General features: G+C 38.3%; 1 long non-coding RNA gene across 1 annotated transcript; it reads right to left on the bottom strand.

The window, feature by feature from the left end:
• Positions 1-851: 851 nt before the first annotated feature.
• LOC116026259 lies at positions 852-2,962 on the bottom strand. The gene is made up of 2 exons (XR_004099801.1): positions 2,806-2,962; positions 852-1,470 (listed from the first exon to the last, which is right to left on the bottom strand). It is a non-coding gene; the product is annotated as an uncharacterized LOC116026259 (long non-coding RNA).
• Positions 2,963-5,096: the final 2,134 nt, after the last annotated feature.

Raw genomic sequence — 5,096 nt, 5'->3', positions numbered from 1 at the left:
ACATTCGCCCTAGTTGCACGACTCGAAGCAATACGAATTTTTCTAGCCTACGCAGCATACAAGAATTTCACGATCTACCAAATGGACGTGAAAAGTGCATTTCTAAATGGACTACTTGAAGAGGAAGTCTACGTGGAACAACCACCCGGTTTTGAGGTAAAAGGTGATGTTGATAAGGTCTATAAACTAAAGAAGGTGTTGTATGGGTTAAAACAAGCACCACGGGCTTGGTATGACACTCTGTCATTGTTCTTAATTAGTTGTGGTTTTACCAAAGGCCTTGTTGACAAAACCTTATTTAGAATTCAAGAAAATAATCATATTTTATTGGTATAAATTTATGTTGATGATATTATATTTGGAAGTACTGATAAATCCTTGTGTGAGAAATTTTCTAAGCTTATGTAAAACAGATTCGAAATGAGCATGATGGGTGAACTAAATTACTTCCTTGGACTACAAGTCAGACAACTAAAGGAAGAAATCTTCATCAACCAGGCCAAATACACAAAAGATCTTATAAAGAAATTTGGCATGGAAGGAAAAGGCGCAGTCAAAATACCGATGAGTATAGCACTCAAACTGGATAAAGATGATGAAGGAAAAGATGTCGAGCAAACAAAATATCAAGGAATGATTGGTTCTCTACTATACCTCACTGCGAGTAGACCCGACATATCATACTCTGTAACACTCCTCGGGCCGGCTTACCGTACATCCTGAGGAGTCTGGCTTGCCGTACAACCCAAGGTGTTACCGCCACACCCAAAACAAGTTCTATCATCCCCTTGACAGACCCCGCTTCAGGTGCACAGGCTAAAAGAAACTTACTCAACACACACAGTCACTCATTTTGAAATAACATACAAGATATATATATATATATATAAATATTTACAAAGTAAGTACCGGAAATTTTGCCTAACGGCCAACATAAGTTTAAAGCCCTACATGTCCCCACTAACCAAGATCAGTCACTCCCCTGGCTACAAAATATATTTACACAAAAGGAATAAACCCCTACAGACCTTCTGTGCATCCTGCTTACACGATCTGGAGATACGTCGGACCCGTAAACTCACCCCAGACAAGATGCCATTCCCCTTCGTACCATGTGATATGGTCTAGGAACCGGGAAGCGACTATGACCATAGACCACTCCTCCCAACTCTCGGGAGGACTCGGGTCCCAAGGGTAAGGATAATAAACTATAAACTCTAGGGGGTTACTTCCTACCAGCACCTCGATGGGGTAAAAACCAAAAGTGGCCTGTACGTCAGGACCCTCAGGAATAGGAAGAACACTATTTACTGCCGGTGAGCTATTGGGAGCTGTAGGAGCATAGCCAGGCGCATAAGGGTCAGCGCCACTCATCTGCTGTACAAAAACGTCGTAGTCCATGCCACGACCTACACCTTCCGACGAACTAGGGGAGTTCGTCGGACTGCAAGAACTAACGCTGAACTCCATCTGAAAGCAACACATTGAAGTGTAGTTAGCGCGACGGCTAAGCAAGGAGATCCGTGGATCGCCCAAACTTAAATAAAGGTTTTCTAAAACATATATTTTTGATTAAAGTATAACAACACAGTGAAACATATACGTACGTAGAAGAAATCATATCACTTAGTCAAATTGGACTTCTCTTACAAATAGGAAATAATATTTTCCTCCAGTCAAACCTGTAGTTATTCAAACTAGTTTTCAACCGTTCCTCTCAAGGAGCTTTCCATCAATTTCCATCTCATCTCCGCTACAGAGTAGTCATATCTCCTTACAAAAATTCACTTAGTTTCTTCTTCGAAAGTGTGAGGCCTTTGGAGCACTCTAATTGTCTCCCTCTTTGACCACTTGGATCATTGATCGGGGTAGTGGTCGTTCCCCGATCTAACGCTGATCCCTTGGCACCAGGTACGTTAAAATGATTCCCAGTCGGCCTAACCGGGTCCGTTAAAACGAAACCTGCCCGCAATAATCGGGGTATCTATACCTTAAGTGTGCACACCCCCGTGGGAATACCGCATCCGACGAGTTATATAGTACCCAGCGACTAGACGTCGCATAAGTATGAATTGGATGTCATACGGCACAACATTTAATATGTAACAACCGCTGGGCAAGGGCACTTCATGCAGAGCATATGCCACCCGTGGGTTAGTCAAGGTCCTCCTCCTCTTGCTCAGAAACTAAGGTTTTCCTTCTCTTTTCTCTTTAACGACATTGGTTTTAACCATTTCTTTTCAGAAATTTCAGCTTGGCGCAGTCTGAAAGATCGAGCCGGTAAGAATAGTTCCCGAACTCTTTTTCACTTGAAATTTTTTTGGTAGAACCCTAACTCATAGTACTTGATGTTCATAAAAAGTTTTGGTCATCTAGGTTCACGAATTTACACAGAAAATTCCCTTTTTGCCCTTGGCAGTGTGCTGTCCGGATTTTTCTTCTCTCTGGACCAGTTTTGGAAAATAATTTTGAAACCACACTTATACTACTCCAAAAATTATGAAATTTTTATGGTAGCATCTACACGTATAGAACTACATGTATATAAAAAAAATTGGATCAAAATACCTTACCGATTTGTCCCAGAAATTCACGGAAGTTACTGCCAGAGACTAGTTAAATTTCTTGTCAATATTTTCACAAGTGTAAGCCTATATGGGCATAAATATGATTTATACATACACCTTATATACACCATATACAGGCAACTTATACTAAACATTTTTACTAAATTTCACCAAGTCACAATCAACCATCAATTATTCAAATTTGAGCAATCTAGTCCAACTTAAGGGAACTCCTTACCTCCAAAGTAGTTAATATTGTCTTAAAGATGCTTTTGGTGGATTTTCCCCAATTCCTTCTTGAAACCCTAGCTCCCAATTCATCATCATAACAACAAGATTCAAGAAATCAAGACTTAGATTCTTAATCTAGGAAAGGAAATAAAGCTATCTACCGAATAAAATTAAAGTTTTACCGAATCTTTGATGAAATTGTGAAGAAAGATTGGCTATGGAGTCCTTGAAGCTTGAGGTTGAAGATGGAAGAAATTCACTCCCCTTTCCCCTCTTTTTTTTTTCGGCCAAATGGGAAAATGAAGACCAAAAATTCATTTCCCACTTATATAATAATATTTAAGGGTGGATTAAAGTGACAAGTGTCACCATCCTAGAAATCTTGGGAAAAAAATATCTTAACATGGACTGTTTGGGGTTAAAACAGATGAAATTTCGGTAGGAAATAATTTAAATAGAATATTCTTGAAACTAAAATTTTATTCCAGTCAAAAGCTCCAATTTGGGCTAGGTTCGGTACACCGCAGAATCTTCGCGATGTACGATCAAAAATAAATTTTTGCTGCTATGGGCTAATTTAATTCAATAGGAAATTCAAAAATAATGGTATGGTGTCTAGAAATCCCTTTTCTAGGACAAACGAGTCCAAATACTAGTTCCTAAATTTAAATTTTTTTTTTTACGGTTCGTGACCGGCACGAACGATCACAGCTTGATAACAACTATATTTCCTTATAAAAATCCTTTTGACGCATCGGTCACTCATCTCAGGTATGTCTTAGCTTAAAACATATTTCTCGAACCTTAATCTGATCCGGAAATGACGAGGGGTTACATACTCAGTGGGTGTATGTGCTAGATTCCAATCACAGCCAAAAGAAAGTCATTTTCAAGCTACCAAGAAGATTATCCGTTATCTCAAAGGAACTATCAATGTGGGATTATGGTATCCCAAAGAAGGTAATTTTGAACTAACTGGATTTTCAGATGCAGATTTTGCAGGGTGCAAAATAGACAGAAAAAGTACCTCAGGAACGTGACAGTTCTTAGGGGGAAGATTGGTCTCTTGGTTTAGCAAGAAACAAAACTCCATTGCAACAAGTACAGCCGAAGCGGAATATATCGCAGCAGGGAGGTGTTGTGCGCAAATCTTATGGATGAAGCAACAATTAAAAGATTACGGGATCAATTGCGATGACGTTAGTATTTTCTGTGATAATACTAGTGCAATTGCGATTACCCAAAATCCAGTGCTTCACTCGCGTACCAAACATATTGACGTAAGACACCATTTTATTCGAGATCATGTTGAAAAGAAGGATTTAAAGATCGAATATATACTCACGGAAAGTCAAATTGCCGATATTCTCACGAAGCCTTTATGCGAATCAAGATTCAATACTCTAAGGCACGAGATGGGTATGATCGAAATGAGCTAAGTATCACTATCTCTATCTTATAAGCTCATGATTTACTTTATGCATGTTCTTATGCATTTTTATGTGATTTTTACGTATGCATGTTCTATATTTGTGTTTTAATTGCGTTATTTGCTTATTTTAGTTATTTTCGTACATATGCATGTGTTACTTTTTATGGTATATGTGTACATTTATTGTGTGACCATATTTGCTTATTTGTTTATCTATGTACGCATATGATCTATGCATGTTATCTTTATCTATGTTTTAATCATTACGCATGCTAGACTTTATTTATGTGTTACTGTTAGTAGGTGAGTGTAATATTTGCTTAGTATTTAAAATTGTCCTACTTGCCATGCATGACTCATGAGAAATGGGTTTACGTGTTTTGTCCTTATGCTTTTGGTCTTATGTAGTAGGTTTCATGTTCTTTTTACTGATAGGAAATTTACATTTCCTAGAACTGCTACCTGACAAAATTTATTGACTTTCTTATCTGATTGCATTTACTTTGTGAAGGAATGTTTTCCTACCTTGTCAGCTTTAAATTGAATATGTGATTTGATGCATCCCTACCTTTTAAATGCACCGAATTTCTATATCCATATTTGGCAAGTTGAGCAATTTCTACCACTACCTATTATGACCAAAATGCCCCTCTACCTTTTGAATTCATAGCATTAATTGCGAGGGCATATTGGTAGATGAGCACCTAAATCTTGACCTATAAAATTCCTTGATTCCCACTCACCATTTAAACCTAAAAGCTAAAACCCCTCACATTCCCAAATCCCCCCACCCGTCGTCCTCAAGAGACAACCACACTCAAAAACCCTCTCAACAATTCAAACAACACTCTCAAATTACACTCAAA

Source organism: Ipomoea triloba, chromosome 7 (genome assembly GCF_003576645.1).
Source record: "Ipomoea triloba cultivar NCNSP0323 chromosome 7, ASM357664v1".
Lineage (NCBI taxonomy): Eukaryota > Viridiplantae > Streptophyta > Magnoliopsida > Solanales > Convolvulaceae > Ipomoea > Ipomoea triloba.
The sequence above is the reverse complement of the archived record's forward strand: the minus strand, read 5'-3'. Positions and strand labels throughout refer to the sequence as shown.